The sequence below is a fragment of the Rutidosis leptorrhynchoides genome, chromosome 2, assembly GCF_046630445.1.
Source record: "Rutidosis leptorrhynchoides isolate AG116_Rl617_1_P2 chromosome 2, CSIRO_AGI_Rlap_v1, whole genome shotgun sequence".
Classification (NCBI taxonomy): Eukaryota; Viridiplantae; Streptophyta; class Magnoliopsida; order Asterales; family Asteraceae; genus Rutidosis; species Rutidosis leptorrhynchoides.
The window spans coordinates 324763643-324791476 of NC_092334.1; positions in this window are offsets into that span (position 1 = coordinate 324763643).

The window sequence follows — 27834 nt, forward strand, 5'->3', positions numbered from 1 at the left end:
AGTAAATTTTTGTTTTTATAATCACACCAAACTTAAATTAAAAAATGCATAAAATTAAAAATTCACACCAAACTTAATTAAAAATTCATATTATAAATTCACACCAAACTTAAATTTAAAATGCATAAAATTCAAAATTAAATTTAGCAGTGATGTAATAAATTTTTGAATGATATCAATAATTTCGGTCGCAAGACCTAATTTTATCGAATACCAATTTAATACTTTATAGCGAACAAATTAGCGTTTATTATCAAAAGGTTAAAAATAAAAATAAAAATAAAAACTGTACAGACTTACCTGTGAAATACATTTTTTAGTGATATGCTCTAGCCCACTCATAAGATAGTTGGACTAATTGATTTTCCATGGCTACATAGGCGTAACCTCGAGCATTTAATGTTTTTTCTTCTAAACATATGAACGGTCCATCTCTGCATAAAGTAACAAATTCGGTGTTTGAATAGGTTCGATTATTTAAACATTTACCTTCGTGTGACCATTTTCCGCATTTGTGACATTTTTCAAGGTGTCGTGCTCTTCTTTTCGCTGCGGATTTTGATTTTCCTTTACCAAATTGTGACTTATTATCTTCGCATCTGGATTCTTTTCTTACTCCGTCCAATTTACCTCTGATTAATGATACTATTTCAGTTGGAAGTGTGTCATTATTACGTTTAGTGATCAAAGCGTGTAGCATTAGACCATGGTTTAGTTCACATGAAGTCTTCATTTCGTAAAAACCTAAAAAAAATAAAATTCAGAATGGGGGGAGAAGACTAGTTCTTTAGGGTCTGCTAGGGAAAGACCATTCGGGTTCCATTTTCGAGAACTACACGAAAACAGAAAATCTAACTCTAACAAAAATACATAAACCTTTAAAGACTTGATTCTCCCCACACTTAGTTAGCTGTGGTATCGAAATTGTGATTAACTTCGTTGTCAACTTCCATCGGACCATGTATGTAATGTTTAACTCTGTGACCATTAACCTTAAATTCAATCCCATTTGAATTTATTAATTCTATTGTTCCGTATGGGAAAACTCTTTTGACTATGAATGGTCCAGACCATCTTGATTTCAATTTTCCAGGAAATAGCTTGAATCGTGAATTGAAAAGAAGAACTCTGTCTCCTTCTTTGAATTCTTTTGAACTTCTGATTCTTTTATCATGCCATTTCTTTGTTCTTTCCTTATAGATTAAGAAATTTTCATATGCTTCATGTCTTAATTCTTCTAATTCATTTAGTTGACTTAATCGTAGACGCCCGGCTTCATGTAAATCAAGATTACATGTCTTCAAAGCCCAAAATGCTTTGTGTTCAATTTCTACTGGAAGATGACATGCTTTTCCATAAACGAGTCTAAAAGTTGTGGTTCCAATTGGAGTTTTGTAGGCTGTTCTAAAAGCCCAGAGTGCATCCTCCAATTTTATGGACCATTCCTTCGGATTTGATCCTACGGTTTTCTCCAAAATACGTTTTAAAGCTCGGTTGGTATTTTCAACTTGTCCACTTGTTTGTGGATGATATGCAGTGGAGATTTTATGAGTTACTCCATATCTTTTGAGAACTTTCTCAAGTTGATTATTACAGAAATGAGTACCCCGATCACTTATTAAAGCTTTCGGTGTTCCAAACCTTGCAAAAAGTGGTTTTAAAAAGTTGACTACAACTCGTGCATCGTTAGTTGGGAGAGCTTGTGCTTTCGCCCATTTAGATACATAATCAATGGCTACGAGAATGTATAGATTATTATGAGATTTTAGAAATGGACCCATAAAGTCAATACCCCAAATGTCAAATACTTCACATACTTGAATGACATTTTGTGGCATTTCATCACGTTGACTTATTTTTCTGGCCCTTTGACAAGCATCACAGGATTTGCAAAGAAGGTGCGCGTCTTTGTAAATTGTAGGCCAATAGAATCCAGCATCATAAACTTTTCTTGCTGTTAGTTGAGGCCCATAATGCCCTCCTGTTGGTCCTGTGTGACAATGGTTTAAGATTTTACTAGCTTCATCTCCGAATACACATCGGCGTATTATTCCATCTGGACAACTTTTAAACAGATGTGGATCTTCCCAGAAATAGTGTTTTATATCGCTAAAGAATTTCTTTCGATTTTGGTACGACAATCCTTTTTCAAGGAATCCACATACTAAGTAGTTTGCATAGTCTGCAAACCATGGAATTTCATTATAATCTATCTTCAATAGATATTCATCAGGAAAGTTGTCTTGTATGGCCGATTCATTTAGAACTTCTAAGTCGGGATTTTCAAGACGAGAAAGATGATCAGCGGTGAGATTTTCTGCTCCTCTTTTATCTCGGATTTCAATATCGAACTCTTGTAAGAGTAAGATCCAACAGATTAATCGTGGTTTGGCATCTTGTTTCGAAAATAGGTATCTAAGAGCAGAATGGTCGGTACAGACCACCGTTTTAGCTAGAACGAGATATGAACCAAAATTGTCAAAAGCAAAGACAATAGCAAGGAGTTCTTTTTCAGTAGTTGTATAATTTTTTTGTGCTCCTTGTAACGTCTTACTAGCATAATATATAGGTTGAAATCGTTTTTCAATCCTTTGTCCTAAAACGGCTCCCATTGCAAAATCACTTGCATCGCACATTAGTTCAAACGGTAGATTCAAATTTGGTGTTATCATGATCGGCGCATTAATGAGTTTCTCTTTAAGAATATTAAAAGATTTGATGCATTCATCTGAAAAGATGAATGGAGCATCTTTTTCTAGGAGTTTATTCATAGGAGTGGCAATTTTAGAAAAGTCTTTTATGAAACGTCGGTAAAAACCGGCATGCCCTAGAAATCTCCTAACTCCTCTAACATTGGTAGGATGTGGAAGTTTAGCAATTACTTCTACTTTAGCTCTATCCACTTCAATTCCTTCCTTTGAAATTTTATGTCCAAGAACGATGCCTTCTTTAACCATGAAATGGCATTTCTCGCAATTAAGTACTAGATTTGATTGTTCGCATCTAATAAGCATTCGTTCAAGATTAACTAAACATGATTCAAATGTATCACCGAAGACTGAAAAGTCATCCATGAAAACTTCCATGCATTCTTCTATCATGTCGTGAAAAATCGCCATCATGCACCTTTGAAAGGTTGCAGGGGCGTTGCAAAGTCCAAATGGCATGCGTTTGTAAGCAAAAGTACCATAAGGGCACGTGAATGTGGTTTTCTCTTGGTCTTCGGGTGCTATTGGAATTTGAAAATAATAGGAAAAACCATCTAGAAAACAATAGTAACTATTTCTGGCTAATCTTTCCAACATTTGATCAATGAAAGGTAAGGGAAAGTGATCTTTTCTGGTGGCGTCATTTAATTTTCTATAATCAATACACACACGCCATCCTGTTACAGTCCTAGTAGGAATAAGCTCATTTTTCTCATTTGTAATGACAGTCATGCCACCCTTCTTAGGCACGCATTGAACTGGGCTTACCCATGGACTATCAGAGATTGGATAAATTAAACCTGCATCAAGCAGTTTAATAATTTCTTTCTTAACTACATCTTGCATATTAGGATTTAGTCTTCGTTGGCGTTGCACATACGTTTTATGACCTTCTTCCATAAGGATTTTATGTGTGTAATACGAAGGACTTATTCCTTTAATATCATGAATCTTCCATGCAATAGCTGGTTTATGAGCTTTCAACACAGAAATGAGTTGAGATTTCTCATTTTCGGTAAGAGAAGACGATATTATTACAGGTAATTCAGATTCCCATGTAAATAAGCATATTCTAAATGGTTTGGAAGTGGCTTTAACTCTAATGTCGGAGGTTCTTCTATCGATGATTTATATCGATATCTGTCTTCTTCTTTTAGCATTTGAATTTCTTCTGTTGTTGGTTCATATCCATTAGCTATTAGTGTAGCTAACATTTCAGTTTCATCAATTTGTTCAGTTCCTTCTCCTAAAGAACATTCTCCTGTTCCTTGTAATTCTGGAAATTCTTCTAACAATTCTGCATGTGAATCTATAGTTTGAATATAATAACATGTATCATCTGTAGATTGCGGTTGTTGCATTGCTCTATCAACTGAAAAGGTAACACTCTCGTCCTCTATACTTAGGGTCAGTTTCTTACCGAACACGTCTATCATTGCTTTAGCCGTGTTTAAGAATGGTCTTCCTAATATGAGAGGAACTTGAGAATCTTCTTCCATGTCCAGAACAACAAAATCTACTGGAAATACTAAAGTACCAACTTTAACTAGCATGTTCTCCATTATCCCTCTAGGATATTTTATTGATTTATCGGCTAGTTGTATACTTATTCTTGTTGGTTTCAATTCTCCAAGGTCTAGTTTAGCGTATAGTGAATACGACATTAAATTTATACTAGCACCAAAATCTGCCAATGCTTCTATTGAACTAAGACTACTCAGAAAATATGGAATTGTGAAACTTCCTGGATCAGATAGTTTTTCTGGTATCTTATTCAACAGTACTGCAGAACAATTAGCATTCATAGTAACGGCCGAGAGTTCTTCCATTTTCTTTCTATTTGTGATCAGATCTTTCAAAAATTTAGCATATCTAGGCATTCCTGAAATCACATCAATGAAAGGAAGATTGACATTTATCTGTTTAAACATATCCAAGAATTTAGATTGCTCGGCTTCAAGTCTCTCTTTTTTCAATTTACTAGGGTAAGGAAGTGGTGGTTGGTATGGTTTAACATAAGGTTTAGCCTTAACTGTGTTATCTTCATTAACCTTTTCAACTACCGGTTCTTTTTCCTTATCTTGTTCAGGTTGTGGTTCTTGTGGAGTAGGAATAGCTTCATCAGAAATTTCAGGTATTTCAGGTGGTTTAAGTGTTGTACCACTTCTTGTGGTAATGGCTTTAGCTGTTTCATTCTGGGGGTTAGCATTTGTATCACTAGGTAAACTTCCCGGTTTTCTTTCACCTATTAACCTTGCTAGGTTACTTACTTCTTGTTCCAAGTTTTGAATAGAAGCTTGTTGATTTCTAAATGCTTGTGCATTTTGTTCATTCGTTTGTTTCTGAGATGTGAAAAACTGCGTTTGAGTTTCAACTAGCTTCGTCATCATATCTTCTAAATTTGGCTTTTTATCATCGGTTTGTTGTGGTTTGTTTTGAAAATTAGGTCTTTGCTGATTGTAAGTATTATTGGATACTTGTTGATTGCTAGGACCTTGTTGGTTGTTGTATGAAATATTTCAATTATAATTCTGGTTTTGATTGTAAATTGGTCTTGGCGGTTGATAATTATTCTGATAATTATTTCCAGGCCTTTGGTTTAGATATGAAACATTCTCTCTTTGTTCCATTGTTAATTCAATACTGAGACAATCTTTTGTCAAATGTGGTCCTCCACACTGCTCACAACTAATTCGTATTGAGTGAATATCTTTAGTCATCTTTTCCATTCGTCTCTCGACAGCATCTATCTTTGCTGAAATGGAATCTAAGTCATGGCTAGAATCGGCTCTAGCTGGTTTAGATGATCTAACAATATCTTTTTCTTGGTGCCACTCATGTGAGTGGGAAGCAGTGTTATCAATAATTTTGTAAGCATCAGTTTCGGTTTTCTTCATAATGGAACCACCAGATGCTATATCTATGTCTTTTCTTGTAGTGATGTCGCATCCTTGGTAGAATATTTGTACTATTTGATAGGTGTCTAAACCATGTTGCGAACATCCTCTTAATAACTTTCCAAATCTAGTCCACGCCTCATATAGAGTTTCATTCGGTTTCTGTGTGAACGTAACAATTTTTCCTTGAAGTCTTACGGCCTTAGATACCGGAAAGAATTGTTTAAGAAAATTTTAAACTAAAACATCCCATGTATCAATCGCCCCTTCAGGTAACGATTCCAACCAATCTTTGGCTTCTCCCTTTAAAGTCCAGGGAAATAACATGAGATATATCTGTTCATCCTCCACTTCTCTTATTTTAAATAGTGTGCAAATCCTATTAAAGGTACGAAGATGTTCATTTGGATCTTCCTTCGGAGCACCACTAAATTGGCATTGATTAGTCACCATGTGTAGAATTTGTCCTTTGATTTCATAATCTGGCGCATTAATGTCTGGATGAGTAATTGCGTGACTTTGGCCAGTGCGTTTAGCTCGCATTCGGTCTTCCATACTTAAAGGTTCTGTTACTTCCATAATTGAATTTGTTGAATCTGAATCACTAGAGGATTCTGATTTAATGGTTCGTTCCTCAACAATCTCTGTTTGAATGATTGGTGGTTCCGGAGGAAAAATTAATGGTTCAGGATCTATGAATTGTCCCTGAATATTCTCCGGATTCTCAATTGTGAGGTCGGGTTCAAAAAATGGATTATCGGAAATTTGAATTGGAGTACTTGGTCGACTGGATGACGATTCTAAAGAAAAATCAACGGCGGTAATATTAGCTAGATGTATTGATCGAGTTATAGGTGGTGAACGTACAAAAGGTGGTGAACGTCTTGCTCGGTGCATTCACTGAATATCCTATTAGTTTTTAAAAGGAAAGAAAAATTATACAAGTTATCCAATTAATAGACTTTTCTGATTTTGCCCACGTTTCGAATAGCCAAAAGATGCAGCAGAGGGTCAGGATTCGTTTGGTCTCAATATAATTGAGTACTGTTTGGCTCCAATAACCCGGTCCACGTACAAATCCAACTAGTACTACGAACCAGAAAATTTTGATGTCTATCAATTTAACCACTTAAAATAAATTTTCGTAATTTTTAGAAATTTAGATAAGAAGTAGAATAAAAATCTATGTCCTAAAACTAGAATGGCGAGAAATAAGAAAGAAAAAGAGCGCGTCGAAAAAGGTCGAAAAAGAAAAAGGGTTGAAAAATAAAAGGCGTCGAAAAATAAGAAAGAAAAAGAGTGACTTATAAAACTTTAAAATACTCGACTAACCCAACCTTATTACTATCACTAACTTAAAATTAAAATTGCAAATTGAGATTACTAATTGGAGTGATAATTGATACGTAGGTAAAAGGCGTCGAAAAATAAAAATAAGAAAGTAGCGTGTTGAAACTTAAAAAGGAACTAAAAACTAAAAATTAAAAGTTGCGTCTAAAAATATTAAGGCTTACAAGTAAAACTATATCCCAAATGGCAATAACTTAAAAAGGAACTAAAACTTAAAAAGGCGTCGCAAAATTCTAAAGCACTTAAATCTTAGTCTAAAGAAAAAGCACTTAAGGGATTTTACGGCAAAGCCTAACAATCTAGAAATAAAAATAACTATGGCAAAAACTATATTTAAAACTAAATACGAGCGAAAAAAATACAAATATTACGTTAAAAACGAATAAAAAGGGACAAAATATAAAAATATACTAAAAGTTGTAAAAAGTACACTTTTTATAAAAATATTATTTTTATATTATTTATTTTATAAAAGTATTAATTTTATAAACTAATTACACTAATTTAATTAAAAATAAAAATAAAAATAAAAACTAAATTATATAATAAAAATACCCTAATTAGGGTTTAATTTAAATAATAATAATAAAAACCCGTAATTAATGCAGGATTAGGGTTCTGTGTAACCCGTGTTAGACGGCTCCGTGAGTCGCGGTACTCCCAGCTGGAAAACTCCGCAAGTCGCGGGATTTAATAATACTGGGCTCAGCTTGGGCTGAAACAGTTCGGCCCAGTTTCGTTTTATAATTAAAATATGCTTTGGGCTTCGATTTTAATCTGGCCCAGTTCGTTTTTTTATAATAATTTGATAAAATAATAGATATATAATTTATATAAAATATATTTCAAAAACTTAAAATAAAAATACTTATTAAAAATAAAAATCTTAAAAATAAGTTAATATTATTTTATTTTATTTTTTCGGTTTTAAATTTTTTTATATGTTTTAAATAAATATAAAATATTTAAATAAGACTTATATTTTTATAAAATAAAAATAAAGAAACTTTATGAAGCTTAAATATTTAACAAACTCTTAAAAATATTATTTTTGTTTTTCTTTTTATATTCTCGAATATTTAAAACTTATTTTTACAAAAACGTATTTTTATAAAAGTAAACTAAAAATAATTTTTTTTTTTATATTAGCGTTGCGCTTCCGGCTTTTAAGCTAGATTTCGTTCCCCGGCAGCGGCGCCAAAAATACTTGATGTTATGCGAGGTGTATATAAAATAGCTTATAAATTTTACAAGGAAATACTATTAAATACGATACAATTTTACACAAGATATTTATTTATTTATAGAATGGATATACTTAAACCTTGCTACAATACTTATAGGCAGTGTACCTAATCGTACAGTAGTGTAGTTTTTAGTAAGTCCGGTTCGTTCCACAGGGAAAAAAATCTTTAAACATAGCTTAACGCTATATTAGTTTTATTTTATAAAAATACAAATATATATAAGTAATATTATTATTATAAAGGGGAGTTTTTACAGTTTAATGACCGGTTTGTCGATTTTTTAAAACTTTAGTCGCAGTTAAAACCTAATGTAAAATATTAAAAATAAATAAAAGACTAAATTTAAAACGTAAAGTAAATAACGATAATGAAATTGCGATAAATAAAATTGCGATAAAATAAAATTGCGATAATTAAAAAGTACGATAATTAAAAGTGCAATTAAATACAATAACAATAAATAAAAGTGCGATAATTAGAAGTGCAATTAAATATAAAATAAAGGAAATTAAATATGAAATAAAAGAATTATTCTTATTTAAACTTCCGTAATCATGATGTTTGACGTGTTGATTTTAGTTTTATGCCCATGGGTTAATTGTCCTTTATCCTGGATTATTTAATATGTCCGTCTGGTTTTTTTCCATAATAGTCCATCAGTCATAAATATAAAGTGCGAGTATCCTCGTCAAATTATCCTTATACCCGAAGTCAAATATTCCAACTAATTGGGGATTCGAATTGTAACAAGGTTTTAATACTTTGTTAACAATTACACCAAGTGTCCTTGTACATAATTTTACCCCTATTTTAATAATTCCATAGACTATTAATCCATTCCCGTGTCCGGTTAAATGAACGATTATTCGTACATATAAATACCCCGCTCATCGTGTCCGATCGGGTGTATATGGTTATTTATAGGGACGTCCAATTATAAATCTTTATATTAAAATTAACAAACTATCATTTAGTTAAACAAATATAAAGCCCATTAATAGCCCATAGTTTAATTTCCACAAGTGTCGTTCTTTTGTCCAAACCCCAATTATGGTACAAAGCCCAATTACCCAATTTTAATATTTTTAGCCCAATATCATGATTACTTCGGATTAAATAAGCATAATAATGGCTTAGCTATGAGACATTAATGAAAATAATATAAACATAACTTACAATGATTAAAAATAACGCAGCGTTACACGGACAGAATTTCGACTTACACCCTTACAACATTCGCTAACATACCCTTATTATTAGGATTTAAAATTAAAATTAAAATTAAAATATAAATTATATATATATATATATATATATATATATATATATATCTACCTATATATTGAGAGAGAGATAGATTATGGATATTAAAAACGATCAGAATTCGTTGGGTTTTATAGGGATTTTCGAATTTGGCTGCTCCGCAACTCGCGACATTTTTGCTCTTCAAACTCCGCGAGTCGTGGAGTTTGAAATTCCAGCTCACTCCAATTTGGATCTTAGTCTGCCGACGGTTTATTATATAAATATAATATATATATATATATATAATTTATATAATTAATTATATATTATATTATATTTATATACATAGTTAACTTGTAATTTTTAGTCCGTTGCGTCGAGCGTTGAGAGTTGACTCTAGTCCCGGTTCCGGATTTTCGAACGTCCTTGCGTACAATTTAATATCTTGTACTTTACGTTTTGAATCTTGTACTCTTGTAATTTTGAGACGTTTCTCATCAATAATTGGAACCTTTTTGATTGTATTTTGTACTTTTGAGATTTTTGGTCGTTTGCGTCTTCAATTCGTCGAATATGTCTTTTGTCTTCACCTTTTATTATTTAAACGAATACCACTTGTAAATAGAACAATTACAACTAAAAGCTTGTCTTTCTTGAGGAATAATGCTATGAAATATATGTTCGTTTTTAGCATTATCAATAGTATTAGTATAGCATTTATATTTTTATATATTAATAATATGTTTTATGTATTATTTAATAATATCATATATTTTATATTTATACATTTTATCGATATACATACAATAATATTTATGTTTATACATCATATACATATTCAAATTACTATATATAATTATGTTTTACATATCAAGTTTTATTACTTAGATGAATGTATTAATTATATACATTAAAACAATTAAACTCAAAGTATAACCTTATTCATTTAATACTTTGTTAATCGATGACAATTATGTATATTCAAAATCATTTACATTCATCATACACTTTATAATAACTTTAACAGCTTTAAATAATAATAAAAAATTAAGTTATTTTAAGTTATCTTTTATATAATCAAATTACATCATAGTTTAAGTTATAATATATAATTATTATTTATATATATACATCTATATATACATAATTGTTCGTGAATCGTCGGGCGTTGGTCGAGGTTCGAGTGTTTACATGAATACAGTTTAAATTGACTTGTGACTCAACATTATAGAATTTGCTTATCGTGTCGGAATCATATAAAGATCAAGTTTAAATTTGGTCTGAAATTCCCGGGTCATCACATCGTGAATCCGAGGCCAACCTTACACTTGTTCAATGACGTCATATGTATTTTTACTACAAAATATAGTATTGTGAGTTTCATTTGCTCCCTTTTTAAATGCTTTTGCAATATATATTTTTGGGACTGAGAATACATGCGCTGCTTTTATAAATGTTTTATGAAATAGACACAAGTAATCGAAACTACATTCTATGGTCGGATTATCAAATCGAATTTGCCCCTTTTAGCTTGGTAGCCTAAGAATTAGGGAATAGCCACCCTAATTGACGCGAATCCTAAAGGTAGATCTACGGGCACTAACTCCCCCCATACTGGAAAATGGTATGCTTTAGTACTTCGAAATTATCATGTCCGATGGGTGTCCCGGAATGATGGGGATATTCTATATGCATCTTGTTAATGTCGGTTACCAGGTGTTCAATCCATATGAATGATTCTTATGCATGATGTTTATGAGAAATGGAAATATGAAATCTTGTGGTCTATTAAAATTATGGAAATGAATGATTATGATAAACTAATGAACTCACTAACCTTTTGGTTGACACTTGAAAGCATGTTTATTCTCAGGTATGAAAGAAATCTTCCGCTGTGCATTTGCCCATATTAGAGATATTACTTGGAGTCATTCATAACATATTTCAAAAGACGTTGCATTCGAGTCGTTGAGTTCATCAAGATTATTATTAAGTCAATTATAGTTGGATGTATTATGAAATGGTATGCCTGCCATCAACTTTCAATGTAATGAAAGTTTGTCTTTTAAAAACGAATGCAATGTTTGTAAAATGTATCATATAGAGGTCAAGTACCTCGCGATGTAACCAAATGTAACGTATTCGTCCAGATGGATTAGGACAGGTCGTTAGAAGCAGCCTCCTCTAACAGCGAAACCATGGGGATAGATACCTGGGTCCCCGCAGAAGTCACATGAGCGTTACCTATGCATACACGATGGAAAGCAATGTAGTCAGCACAAAATACTATTAAGAAAGTTAAAAAGAGTGCGCGTCAAAGCCATACCTTCAGCTGCCGCAGACGGCTCAATCTGGCGCGTGGTACGACGGATCAACACACCCTCTGAAGAACCACCATTGGAAGATTCCAAATCCTCAGGAGGCGGCGCCCTGTGACGGCTAGAAGACTCCGGAGGCATACCTTCATCCACCTTGTCGGTAAAAACCATGTCATCCAGACTCGTCGCCCTCAGAACCTCCGACACAGTTAACTCTGCACAGAACATCAAAACGTCATTTTACAAACATTGACTAGAAAAACAAGAGAAGGATGGAAAACATCGCACGGATAAATACCTCTCCCACCTCTACGAGCAACATGAATCCTATCAGAATGGGTTCAGTTGTTGCTAACATTAGCCAATACCAACACCTGCTCATCATAAGATCGTTAAGGAATCTTCAGGCCCCTCAACTGGTCAACCATCAATTCACCCAGCTCGGATAACTGTCTCGGCTCCTGAACAGTCACCGAACTAAACAGATTGGATTGTGCGTTCTTCAATGGAAAGTCAGAACACTTGGCAAAAACGAACGATTGCACCCAGTTATCTGCAATCGTTGGCGCCTCCCCAAGGAAATCAATCTCATCAGTAAACGTGTACCACCCTCTACGATGGGACGATAGCCGAAAAATGATTCTGAAAATGTTTAAGCTCAGGAACATGCCTAAACCATTAAAATACATTTCAAACATCACGATCGCGCGAACCCCATTCGGATGCAAACGAGCAACACTAAGGACATAGAAATTTAAAACCTTCATGAAGAAACGAGTAAATGGGTATCTCAGATTTGAGACCTCAAAGGGTCTCAAATAGATAACACAATGATTTGGTGGGGGCCCACAAGCACGCTGCTGTGACCTTGAAATCACTAACCCCAAGCCTCGTAGTTGAGGGCATATATAACAAATCCTATCAAGATAGGCTTGGTCAATGTTTCTAGGCGCACGTAACACGTCATGAAGAATGATGTATCCACAATTATATGGCCAAACGGACGGTTTTATTTGTGCGGTGTCGTCAAGTCGCAACACATCAGCTCTGACTATCAAGGGGATATCAATTTTAAATTTATATTTAGTGGGGCCTAAATCTTACAACTCCTTATTATGAGTAAGGGAAGTATGACCTAGATTCATATTTTTGAGATATTAGTAGAATCGAACCTATATCTAAAACTTAAGATAATTCTAAGATGCAGGAGTAGTGGGTGATTACCTAATTTAGGGTTTACTAGATTAAGTAAGTAAAGTAAAGTAAATACGATAAAATTTGTAATTCAGATAAAGCTAAAACAAGTGCATGCTATGATTACATCAGTTACGTTGCCGGTATTATGGAATGCTGGCTCATGGATAGACAGTGATCTTGTATTTACTACACTAGTCCTAAATGCTCCTGTCATAAGACATGTCACTGGGTAATGCGATAGGCTTGAAGATTCTGAATAGAAAGCAATGTCCCTTACCCCCGACGCCCGTGTAGTCTGACTACAGGCATACATGTTCAGACGGTTCATCCAATTGATCGACTCGATTGGGTGACGTATTAACATTCCAAAATGGTCTAAACTTTCTTAAGTATAATAGAATACATGGTTTTCCATATCCGAGAGACGCGATGTATCTTAATGCTTTCATTAACAATTGGTTTAAAAGATAGTTAGGCCCTTAAAAGAATTTAACCATAAAGAACACCATGGCCAAGTCAGGCTGACTTCCATGAATACGTTCGATTATCCTAACGGTCCAATCCTTTATGTGTTCGAACAAACAGTTCCTTAATTTACCAAGAATCCCTCAAGCGGGGTGCAATGCTCGAGACCATGTTATGGTGAAGTGTACTAGTCAACACTAACCGTGTTCCATGGCCTTACTTAGCAGAGGTACAGCTTACAACAACCGTTGTGCTTCAGCGTGCACGTACGAAGTTTAAATGCTTGGTGACTACACTAGCATGGTCTAGGACCGACAATGTACTAGGGGTTTAGTCAGATGTTTCACTACAAAAGAGTCCTCAGTCAGACTCCAAGGCTTGGTGGACATACTACAACCGGTGTGCCTCAGTCAAACTCACGTTGTATCCAGTACACTTCTCATACCAAGGGGTGACACAAATAATGTACTCTGAATTGGGGTTCGTAACTTCCCAATAACAGAGCCAATAACTACGTTCTATTAGTTGGAAAAGCGATTGAGGTCAAAGCATAATCGCAGAACATTTTGACAACATACACAGACCATAATATAATTTCAGCATTATAACTGATTACGTCATAACATACACTAAAGATAACTACTCGCTAATCATGGCAACAATATCACAAAGCATAATAATGAAAGACATTATATAAAGACAAAGGGATAGAAGTACTAGTAGATTAAACAAGCTCTGAATACAAAAGTGACAAATTTAAGACTCCAGACCGCTCCTAATACAATCTTCGGCGTTCTTCTCCGGGAAAGAAGTGAATTGAAGTGTGTGTTGGAATGAATGACATATGCCGTTTGGCAATCCGTTTGCCAAGCCAGCCCGTTTTCAAGGGCCCTTTGCCCTGGCCATTTGGCAGGCAGTTTCTGGGCCAGGCAAGCCGTTTGGCAGGCCATTTGGCAAGCCTGGTCAGCTAGTTTTCCTGGATCGTAAATTGATTTCTTGTCTTTCACCGTTTTCGCTATAGATTCTTCGTTTTAGCTCCGATTCTCTTGATTCTTTTTGCACCATCTTCGTAATTACTTGTTCTTCAATTCTAACTGACGAAGTGGGTATTTTGCCGATAAAGTTAGAATCTTTCTTATTTTTGGGCCTTAATACTGGTGTGAAAACATGATTTTTTAGCCGATATCAAATATCCCACACTTAGACTTTGCTTGTCCTCAAACAAACTTCTCGTTTTTACTTCAAAAAATCTTTTCGGAGTTTCTTTTCTAATAGCCTAAGCGGTTTGCTTTTATTATAAGAGCAAAAGATAAGGTGAGTCATCTATGTTAGGGGTGAAACTATCTCTGCAAGCATGCGAGGAGGTTACATGACTTAGGCCAGATTTCACGGGTCACTCAAATCACTCAAATGTTTAGGGTTCCCTATAGATATAAGAAATGAATTTCACTCATAGCCAGTCATGTTGTACTCATCGTCATAGGCTTGATAAAGACTCAAATCCTTGCTACTAATGTGAAAACGGTAGTAACCATAGCTTCTAGGTCATTTGTCAATGATGGAAAAGGAATTTTGGAGTGGTGGTGAAGTTGTTTCAAGGGGTGAAAAGGGTAACATAGTCTCAAAAGACTTTTATTTCGGAAAATTTTAAGATAGATAGGAGTGCTGGTATTTTTGAGAAGCACTTTTGAACTATTCTTCTTTTTGAAGTGATAGGCATTTGCGGCCAAGTTCTTCTTCGGCGTTTCTCTTTATAAGTTCTGCCCCTTTTCTCAGAACTTTGAAAATATAATTATTATTTTTTGAGATTTCATCTCGAGAAACTTTTTGCCGGTAAACTTTTTCAAGACTTTTTCCTTGATACTTGAGAAGTTCATAACATTGGGTTTACGGAAGGAATCTCATTTTCTGGATTTTCGAGTGATAGTAAAGATGATGTGGATGAGGTGGTGTGGTAGAAGTTGCGGAAGTGTGAGAGGGTTGTTTGACAAATGGCTAGCTCTTCTGATTATTACCGAATCACATTTCATTACTTGGAAATGTAGATCTAAAGCAAGTTCTGATTCCGAGCACAGACATCGGCACTCTTAACGGAAAATAGTGAAGCATTAAAGATGAATGTTGGTCTTATTTGGGTGCCTCACCAATATCAATTTAGGTCGATAATGCCTAGTCATGCAATGCTCTTTTAGAGATTCAGTTTGTCCTAACAAGATTTCCACCTTATTTAAGCCTTATTTTTATTTACAAACGTTTCAGGTTTTCAAAAATACTTTTTCAAAAAGGCTTTCTTTTGTTAAAAATTTGAAATTTGGCTTAAAAACTTGGAATCTTTCTAATGGGTTATTTTAATACAGCATAAAAAGGATTATACCATCATCCCACACTTAAACGAACATTGTCCTCAATGTTCCTAGTGTATCCCACACTTAGGAGTTCTAGTTAAAGAATTAGGATGATTCGTTTAGTTTATCTAGGTTGGGATACCACACTTAGTGATAAGCTTAGGATGTGGCATAAAAATTTAGGCTAGTAGCGGAAAGAAATGGTACGTCCAGGAGACTTGGTTGCTTGTGAAGAGCTGGCTGGCCTGTAAGTTTTGTCCTTTATTCATCAGCTCACTTGTCATCCTTTATTCTTCTACTCTACTTTATTGCACGGGTTTCCTCCCGAGAAGCGCTTTTGTATAAGGTCATTGGCTCGACCTTAGTGATGCTCAGAAAGAAGTCATTCCCCTCTGGTAGTTGTGATCATGGTCTTCTTAAGGGAATGTGAGTCTTGGTGGATAAATCCTGAGAAAGTGTCGGACCAGAAGTGGTAACAGGTCCGGTACTTCTCTTAAAGATCTTTTAAAAGAAAGATAGTGCGCGGTTTTAGCTCGTGACAAATCTTGAAGTCCGATAAGAATATGATCCACTGCTCTACTGATTGATCCATGAATATTGATCATTGAGGCAGTGCTGGTGGTGATTATCTCTCTGATAGGATGCTCATTTCGGAGATCTTCAAATAGTGTCAGAAATTGTATCTTCAGTATTTCAAAATCTTCTGATCGGTGGTCTCCACAGTAGGAGTCCGTAGCTTTGCACAGATTTACTAAGAGGCGAAGCTGAAAAGAGGTGAAGAGCAGCCTTGACCCAAGCATCAATGTCACCGTCTTTGAGTATATCTCCCTACATTCGGCATTGAATGTGAAACTAGGATCTGTGGATTCTTGGAAGATACGTGCTATTTGCTTCGTAATGTAGGTGGCAATGTTGACTCGGTCTGGTTCAAGATGAGAAAACGGGTTGTTGTATCTTCCTTCCTCTGTGACTGCGTCTTGTAACTCTTTGATAATTAGATCGGCGTGGTGATCAATTGTTACGTAAATTACTAGCCGCTCTAGTGTGCTTTCAAAATTATCACTCTCCAAGAGAGCGAAAAAGCTATGAATATCCTCGATCATTTGCAAATCAGAGTGATAAGTCGGGCATCCAGTGGAATGATCCATATGCTTCCGGATGAGAGTCAGTAGTGCCCGTTGGTTTGCTGAGAACGGAAGTGCAGATCCGGCTAAGGCGTTGTAAACATTAGAGTAAATGATCTTCTGATCTCGACAAAATCTCGTCTCCAGAATAGTGCGAACTACTGAATCGTGCTGTCGTTGCCTTTCTTCGTGGTAGATATGATCGTGAAGGGTATTGATAAAGTCTTGAATGTGTTCTTCTAGGATTTCAGCATTATTGTCTTCTCTCTGGAGATAACAATCGTATTCGTTCTTGATAGCCGTGATTCTTTTGGTAAAGCGTAGCGTGTAATCAATTGTTGATTTATGGATGGCTTCGAGAATCTTTTCAAATTCCTCGGTGTCATTGATGAAGGTTATCATGTCGGCGTGAGTGGATATGATTGGAATTTGATCTGGAGAAGAGTCCGACTCCTCCTGATCTGATTCGGATGGAGAATATGAGCTATCCAGAATGTATTTATGTTACTCTTCCTTGTTATCATCGGTAGAATATTCGTCCGTAGATTCGTCTGATGAACGGGTTTCTTCAGTATTCTGGTTCTTCACCTTGACACTTTCGGGGTCAATTTCTATGTCATTACCTTAGACCTTATCAGTCTTCTTCTTGAAGCGAATGATTTAACTGTGATCTTTAGTCGCAAGCCTCATTAATTCTTCATGACGCTCCGGGCTTGGAGGTGGTATTATCGCAGTTTCTTTTACGTCTTCCATTTCCTCTTCCTCTTCAGATTCCTCTTCTTCCTCTATTTCTTCGCTGGGATCCTCTTCTTCCATTTCTGGGTCATCAACAGGCTGTGACTCAATACCCATCTTGATATCTTCGGCAGGTGATGGAGACTCATCATCGGAAGTGATCCGTCTGGTGGAAATAGAAAACATATCTGCCTGTCCAGAAAGATCCGTAGGTCGGTCAATTTTGAAAGTAACGCTCTCCCCATGTGATCGTAAGATTAGGGTTTGATTGTACACATCAATGACTGTCCTAGCCGTATTCATGAAAGGTCGTCCTAACACTATTCTTGTGTGTAGGTCTTCCTGAATGTCCATCACTACGAAATCCGTAGGATACAAGAATTTGTCGACTTTCACCGAGACGTTCTCAACTATGCCCTTAAGATATCGAATTGTGTGATCGGTAAGTTGGATTGTCATTTTGGTTGGTGACAAGTCTCCTAACTCTAATCTCTTGTAAAGAGAATAAGGAATTAGGTTGATACTTGCTGCTAAATCTGCTAGCGCATGAATGGTTCCAGATTAGTAGATTGAACATGGGAAAATGAAGTGGCCCGTATCTCCGAACTTCTGTGGTAGAGATTTTCTGAGTACTGTTGAGCAGTCTTCACTCAGTGGAATTTTGTTAGAATCTGGTATCTTGACCTTTGTAGAGAGAAGCCTTTGGATATATCTCTTTTGCTTAGGCACTTTGGACACGATGTTCAGGAATCTTCCATCAAGTGTGAAGGAATCAAGCTTGGACGGTTCTTCATGTAACCTTCCAGGATAGGGTACACGAACCGGAGTTACGGTGGACAACTGCTGAGTATACGTCGATTTATTCTTGATTCTAGCTGACCTTCTCCGTGGTTCTTCTCCTAGGATTACTGAGTCTATTTGCTTAGCTTCCTCTATGTGGGGATTTTGAATAGTATTACTAGGTAACCTTCCCTGCAGTTGGGTTTCAAGGCGTTGTGATAACTGACTGAGCCGCGTTTCTAGACTTTTGAGAAGAGCCAGTTGGTTTCTCATTAGGATCTTTGTCTGGGCTTGTCAAGATGCAGTTTTCTAATTTAGCTGTTGTTGTCCTTGGATGAACTGTGTCAACTGATCATCAGTTCCGAGAGTGGGGTTGGTTACTTTTATAATTTGGGTGGTTGGGGAATTTTCCTTAGCTGGTGGGCCAGTGTGTGGAAGTGGATCGTAGGTCAATTGAGATTATTGGGGTAGATAAGGTGGGTAACGATAGCGAAAAGATTGGTTGTTTCTTTAGAATTGGTTAACCCTAGGTTGTTGATTGAAGCCGGGATTTGATTGGTGAGCTGGGTATTGAACGTAACAGATTGAACCGTCAGGGTTTTCGTACTCAACTTGATATTCTTCAGTGGGTTGCGGGTTGGTATAGTTAACACAGGCCTGGACCTGGTTAACTTGTTGTGGCTGCGTCTTCAATTCTCTGAGTTGCTTGGCAAGAGACTCCATCTTATCTGTGAGAGATTTGATGGCCTCTGTTTGATTATTAAGTGCAGAGAGTGGTGCAGAAGATGAAGTTGTTTCACCACTGTTCCAGTCATGATGATGCATTGTCATGTTCTCGAGCAACTCCCATGCTGCGTCTACTGTTTGGTTCATCAGATTTCCTTGAACGGCGGCATCGATCGTCGTCCTATGATTTACCGTAAGACCATTGTAGAAGGTGCAGATTTGGGCTGACCGTTCTAACTGGTGATTAGGGCATTTCTTCAGCAGGGTTTTGAATCGCTCACATGCAGTTTAAAGAGATTCATCATAACTTTGTTTGAAGTTAATGATGTCATGCTTAAGCTTGGTTTGTTTAGAAGGAGGGAAATATTTGGTTAAGAATTTAGTGGCCATCTCCGTCCAAGACGTGATGGAATCTTTTTCCAGTCCTTCAAACCATGTCTGTGCATGATGAGTGAGAGAATAGGGGAACAAGTATAGCTGGACTATATCTTTTCCTATCCCTGGCTACTTGTAGGAATTTAAAAGAGATATGAATTTATCGAGGTGAGAATTAGGATCGTCAACCGGTAATCTGTGGAATTGACAGCCATTTTGGATGAGTTGTATGATGTGATGTTTTAACTCGAATGAGTGTCCTTGAATCTCTAGAAATCTGATCGGTCCTCCTCGACCTTCAATCGAGGGTTTAGTGTTTTCCTGCTAAAGTAACGTGTAATGCCATTTGTTTTCAAATTCTTGCTTCCTTGCATGCTTTAGAGATTATGGTGTCTGGATCAGGTACGAATAACAACGTCCCTGGTCTAGATCGGGTTTGGGTCATACACTTGGTATGCCTCTTTTTGTTGTTTTAAATTTCAAACAGATAAACTAGGTTCCTAATTTAGTCTAAGGCAATCTAATGATTAATCTAAAGTAATCTTAATCTATAGTAGTCTAAGGTATTCTAAGCTAAGGTATTCTTAAGCTAAGGTATTCTAATTATTGATATGCTTTTTGGTTCTTACTACTGATTCTCTGGTATTTCGATAACAGAGCTTCGTACGAACTATTCAATAAACCAAGTGGCCAGGCCGACTACGGAGAGGCAGGATCCTTTAGGTTCCAATATAATTGGAGACTGTTCGAAAAATCCAACAACCAAGTCCGTGTATAATTGTATTTCTTAGACACCACTTAAATATTTGTGAATGAGTTTGATAGAGAGCAGTATTGTCTGATACCAGTTACCCGGCAGCGGTGCCAAAAACTTGATGTATCCACAATGATATGGCCAAACAGACGGTTTTATTTGTGCGGTGTCGTCAGGTCGCAACACGTCAGCTCTGACTATCAAGGGGATATCAGTTTTAAATTTATATTTAGCGGGGCCTAAATGTTACTACACCTTATTATGAGTAAGGGAAGTATGACCTAGAGTCATATTTTTGAGATATTAGTAGAATCGAACCTATATCTAAAACTTAAGATAATTCTAAGATGCATGAGTAGTGGGTGATTAGCTAATTTTGGGTTTTCTATATTAAGTAATTAAAGTAAAGTAAATACGATAAAATTTGTAATTCAGATAAAGCACAAACAAGTGCATGCTATGATTTCATCACTTACTTTGCCGGTATTATGGAATGCTGGCTCATGGATAGGCAGTGACCTTGTATTTACTACACTAGTCCTAAACGCCCCTGTCATAAGACATGTCACTGGGTAATGCGATAGGCTTAAAGATTCTGAATAGACAGCAACGTCCCTTAACCCCGACACCCGTGCAGTCTGACTACAGGCATACACGTTCAGACGGCTCATCCAATTGAGCGACTCGGTTGGGTGACGTATTTGAAATGTCCCGTTCTTATTGATTAAAAACGTTCCATATTAATTGATTTCGTTGCGAGGTTTTGACCTCTATATGAGACGTTTTTCAAAGACTGCATTCATTTTAAAACAAACCATAACCTTTATTTCATCAATAAAGGTTTAAAAAGCTTTACGTAGATTATCAAATAATGATAATCTAAAATATCCTGTTTACACACGACTATTACATAATAGTTTACAATACAAATATGTTACAACAAAATAAGTTTCTTGAATGCTGTTTTTACACAATATCATACAAGCATGGACTCCAAATCTCGTCCTTATTTAAGTATGCGACAGCGGAAGCTCTTAATAATCACCTGAGAATAAACATGCTTAAAAGGTCAACAAAAATGTTGGTGAGTTATAGGTTTAACCTATATATATCAAATCATAATAATAGACCACAAGATTTCATATTTCAATACACATCTCATACATAGAGATAAAAATCATTCATATGGTGAACACCTGGTAACCGACATTAACAAGATGCATATATAAGAATATCCCCATCATTCCGGGACACCCTTCGGATATGATATAAATTTCGAAGTACTAAAGCATCCGGTACTTTGGATGGGGTTTGTTAGGCCCAATAGATCTATCTTTAGGATTCGCGTCAATTAGGGTGTCTGTTCCCTAATTCTTAGATTACCAGACTTAATAAAAAGGGGCATATTCGATTTCGATAATTCAACCATAGAATGTAGTTTCACGTACTTGTGTCTATTTTGTAAATCATTTATAAAACCTGCATGTATTCTCATCCCAAAAATATTAGATTTTAAAAGTGGGACTATAACTCACTTTCATAGATTTTTACTTCGTCGAGAAGTAAGACTTGGCCACTGTTGATTCACGAACCTATAACAATATATACATATATATTAAAGTATGTTCAAAATATATTTACAACACTTTTAATATATTTTGATGTTTTAAGTTTATTAAGTCAGCTGTCCTCGTTAGTAACCTACAACTAGTTGTTCACAGTTAGATGTACAGAAATAAATCAATAAATATTATCTTGAATCAATCCACGACCCAGTGTATACGTATCTCAGTATTGATCACAACTCAAACTATATATATTTTGGAATCAACCTCAACCCTGTATAGCTAACTCCAACATTCACATATAGAGTGTCTATGGTTGTTCCGAAATATATATAGATGTGTCGACATGATAGGTCGAAACATTGTATACGTGTCTATGGTATCTCAAGATTACATAATATACAATACAAGTTGATTAAGTTATGGTTGGAATAGATTTGTTACCAATTTTCACGTAGCTAAAATGAGAAAAATTATCCAATCTTGTTTTACCCATAACTTCTTCATTTTAAATCCGTTTTGAGTGAATCAAATTGCTATGATTTCATATTGAACTTTATTTTATGAATCTAAACAGAAAAAGTATAGGTTTATAGTCGTAAAAATAAGTTACAAGTCGTTTTTGTAAAGGTAGTCATTTCAGTCGAAAGAACGACGTCTAGATGACCATTTTAGAAAACATACTTCCACTTTGAGTTTAACCATAATTTTTGGATATAGTTTCATGTTCATAATAAAAATCATTTTCTCAGAATAAAAAGTTTTAAATCAAAGTTTATCATAGTTTTTAATTAACTAACCCAAAACAGCCCGCGGTGTTACTACGACGGCGTAAATCCGGTTTTACGGTGTTTTTCGTGTTTCTAGGTTTTAAATCATTAAGTTAGCATATCATATAGATATATAACATGTGTTTAGTTAATTTTAAAAGTCAACTTAGAAGGATTAACTTTTGTTTGCGAACAAGTTTAGAATTAACTAAACTATGTTCTAGTGATTACGAGTTTAAACCTTCGAATAAGATAGTTATATATATATGAATCGAATGATGTTATGAACATCATTACTACCTCAAGTTTAGTAGGTAAACCTACTGGAAGTGACAAGAAATGATCTAGCTTCAAAGGATCTTGGATGGCTTGAAAGTTCTTGAAGTAGGATCATGACACAAAAACAAGTTCAAGTAAGATTTTTACTCGAATTAAGATAGTTTATAGTTATAGAAATTGAATCAAAGTTTGAATATGAATATTACCTTGAATAAGAAAGATAACCTACTGTATATAATAAAGGTTTCTTGATCTTAGATGATTACTTGGAATGGATTAGAAAGCTTGGAAGTAAATTAGTAAACTTGAAGGGATTTTTGAAGTGTTCTTGAAGTGTTCTTCCTATGATGATTATAGCTTGATTCTTGAAGTAATTTTTGATGAAGATGATGATTAACTACTGGAAAAATACGTTCATAATAGTGTGTGTGTGTTGAGAGAGAATTAGAAAGAGAATTGAAAGTGAAATGGAGTGAATGATGAGTGGTAATTGGTGAGTGGTGAGTGGGGTTAAAAGGAGTTCTAGTTAGTTGACTAGCTCATGGTAGAAGTTAAAATTGATTAGTCATATATGACATAATCAAGAGTGGAATCTCATGCTAGTTCTTATTGGTATATACCCATAGTAAGTACGTTTTGAAGCTGTGTATAATACGGGTAAGAATACGACTAGAATTCTTGATGAAAGAAAAGAATGGGAAAGTAACTGTAACCATTTTCGTTAAGTATGAGTGTTTTGATATATGTCTTGAAGTCTTCCAAAAGTATTTTAATACATCTAAATAAACTACATGTATATACATTTTAACTGAGTCGTTAAGTCATCGTTAGTCGTTACATGTAAGTGTTGTTTTGAAACCTTTAAGTTAACGATCTCAATTAATGTTGTTAACCCATTGTTTATTATATCTAATGAGATGTTAAATTATTATATTATCATGATATTATGATATATTAATATATCTTAATATGATATATATACATTTAAATGTCGTTACAACGATAATCGTTACATATATGTCTCGTTTCGAAATCCTTAAGTTAGTAGTCTTGTTTATATGTATATAACTCATTGTTAATATACTTATGGAGATACTTACTTATCATAATCTCATGTTAACCATATGTATATCCATATATATATCGTCATGTCGTTTTTACAAGTTTTAACGTTCGTGAATCGCCGGTCAACTTGGGTGGTCAATTGTCAATATGAAACATATTTCAATTAATTAAGTCTTAACAAGTTTGATTGCTTAACATGTTGGAAACATTTAATCATGTAAATATCAATCTCAATTAATATATATAAACATGGAAAAGTTCGGGTCACTACAGTACCTACCCGTTAAATAAATTTCGTCCCGAAATTTTAAGCTGTTGAAGGTGTTGACGAATCTTCTGGAAATAGATGCGGGTATTTCTTCTTCATCTGATCTTCACGATCCCAGGTGAACTCGGGTCCTCTACGAGCATTCCATCGAACCTTAACAATTGGTATCTTGTTTTGCTTAAGTCTTTTAACCTCACGATCCATTATTTCGACGGTTTCTTCGATGAATTGAAGTTTTTCGTTGATTTGGATTTCATCTAACGGAATAGTGAGATCTTCTTTAGCAAAAAATTTCTTCAAATTCGAGACGTGGAAAGTGTTATGTACAGCCGCGAGTTATTGAGGTAACTCAAGTCGGTAAGCTACTGGTCCGACACGATCAATAATCTTGAATGGTCCAATATACCTTGGATTTAATTTCCCTCGTTTACCAAATCGAACAACACCTTTCCAAGGTGAAACTTTAAGCATGACCATCTCTCCAATTTCAAATTCTATATCTTTTCTTTTAATGTCAGCGTAGCTCTTTTGTCGACTTTGGGCGGTTTTCAACCGTTGTTGAATTTGGATGATCTTCTCGGTAGTTTCTTGTATAATCTCCGGACCCGTAATCTGTCTATCCCCCACTTCACTCCAACAAATCGGAGACCTGCACTTTCTACCATAAAGTGCTTCAAACGGTGCCATCTCAATGCTTGAATGGTAGCTGTTGTTGTAGGAAAATTCTGCTAACGGTAGATGTCGATCCCAACTGTTTCCGAAATCAATAACACATGCTCGTAGCATGTCTTCAAGCGTTTGTATCGTCCTTTCGCTCTGCCCATCAGTTTGTGGATGATAGGCAGTACTCATGTCTAGACGAGTTCCTAATGCTTGCTGTAATGTCTGCCAGAATCTTGAAATAAATCTGCCATCCCTATCAGAGATAATAGAGATTGGTATTCCATGTCTGGAAACGACTTCCTTCAAATACAGTCGTGCTAACTTCTCCATCTTGTCATCTTCTCTTATTGGCAGGAAGTGTGCTGATTTGGTGAGACGATCAACTATTACCCAAATAGTATCAAAACCACTTGCAGTCCTTGGCAATTTAGTGATGAAATCCATGGTAATGTTTTCCCATTTCCATTCTGGGATTTCGGGTTGTTGAAGTAGACCTGATGGTTTCTGATTCTCAGCTTTGACCTTAGAACACGTCAAACATTCTCCTACGTATTTAGCAACATCGGCTTTCATACTCGACCACCAAAAATGTTTCTTGAGATCCTTGTACATCTTCCCCGTTCCAGGATGTATTGAGTATCTGGTTTTATGAGCTTCTCTAAGTACCATTTCTCTCATATCTCCAAATTTTGGTACCCAAATCCTTTCAGCCCTATACCGGGTTCCGTCTTCCCGAATATTAAGATGCTTCTCCGATCCTTTGGGTATTTCATCCTTTAAATTTTCCTCTTTTAAAACTCCTTTTTGCGCCTCCTTTATTTGAGTAGTAAGGTTATTATGAATCATTATATTCATAGATTTTACTCGAATGGGTTCTCTGTCCTTCCTGCTCAAGGCATCGGCTACCACATTTGCCTTCCCCGGGTGGTAACAAATCTCAAAGTCGTAATCATTCAACAATTCAATCCACCTACGCTGCCTCATATTCAGTTGTTTCTGATTAAATATGTGTTGAAGACTTTTGTGGTCGGTATATATAATACTTTTGACCCCATATAAGTAGTGCCTCCAAGTCTTTAATGCAAAAACAACCGCGCCTAATTCCAAATCATGCGTCGTATAATTTTGCTCGTGAATCTTCAATTGTCTAGACGCATAAGCAATCACCTTCGTTCATTGCATTAATTCACAACCGAGACCTTGCTTTGATGCGTTACAATAAATCACAAAATCATCATTCCCTTCAGGCAATGACAATATAGGTGCCGTAGTTAGCTTTTTCTTCAATAACTGAAATGCTTTCTCTTGTTCATCCTTCCATTCAAATTTCTTCGCTTTATGCGTTAATGTAGTCAAGGGTTTTGCTATTCTGGAAAAGTCTTGGATGAACCTTCTGTAGTAACCAGCTAGTCCTAAAAACTGGCGTATGTGTTTCGGAGTTTTCGGGGTTTCCCACTTTTCAACAGTTTCTATCTTTGCTGGATCCACCTTAATACCTTCTTTGTTCACTATGTGACCGAGGAATTGAACTTCTTCCAACCAAAATGCACACTTTGAAAACTTAGCGTACAATTCTTCCTTCCTCAATACTTCTAACACCTTTCTCAAATGTTCACCATGTTCTTGGTCATTCTTTGAGTAAATAAGTATGTCATCAATGAAAACAATGACAAACTTGTCAAGGTATGGTCCACACACTCGGTTCATAAGGTCCATGAACACAACTGGTGCATTAGTTAAACCAAACGGCATGACCATAAACTCGTAATGACCGTAACGTGTTCTGAAAGCAGTCTTTGGAATATCATCTTCTTTCACCCGCATTTGATGATACCCGGAACGTAAGTCAATATTTGAATAAACAGACGAGCCTTGTAGTTGATCAAATAAGTCGTCGATTCTCGGTAGTGGGTAACGGTTCTTGATGGTAAGTTTGTTCAACTCTCGGTAGTCGATAGACAACCTGAATGTACCATCTTTCTTCTTGACAAACAAAACAGGAGCTCCCCACGGTGATGTGCTTGGTCGAATGAAACCACGCTCTAAAAGTTCTTGTAATTGGCTTTGCAGTTCTTTCATCTCGCTGGGTGCGAGTCTGTAAGGAGCACGAGCTATTGGTGCAGCTCCTGGTACAAGATCTATTTGAAATTCAACGGATCGATGTGGGGGTAATCCCGGTAATTCTTTAGGAAATACATCGGGAAATTCTTTTGCAATGGGAACATCATTGATGCTCTTTTTTTCAGTTTGTACTTTCTCGACGTGTGCTAGAACAGCATAGCAACCTTTTCTTATTAGTTTTTGTGCCTTCAAATTACTAATAAGATGTAGCTTCATGTTACCCTTTTCTCCGTACACCATTAAGGGTTTTCCTTTTTCTCGTATAATGCGAATTGCATTTTTGTAACAAACGATCTCTGCTTTCACTTCTTTCAACCAGTCCATATCGATTATCACATCAAAACTCCCTAACTCTACTGGTATCAAATCAATCTTAAATGTTTCACTAACCAGTTTAATTTCTCGATTCCGACATATATTATCTGCTGAAATTAATTTACCATTTGCTAATTCGAGTAAAAATTTACTATCCAAAGGCGTCAATGGACAACTTAATTTAGCACAATAATCTCTACTCATATAGCTTCTATCCGCACCCGAATCAAATAAAACGTAAGCAGATTTATTGTCAATAAGAAACGTACCCGTAACAAGCTCCGGGTCTTCCTGTGCCTCTGCCGCATTAATATTGAAAACTCTTCCGCGGCCTTGTCCATTCGTGTTCTCCTGGTTCGGGCAATTTCTAATAATGTGGCCCGGTTTTCCACATTTATAACAAACTACATTGGCATAACTTGCTCCGACAGTACTTGCTCCGCCATTACTCGTTCCGACACCATTTGTTCCTTTCGTTCTGTTAACCCCTGGTCCGTAGACCTCACACTTCGCCGCGCTATG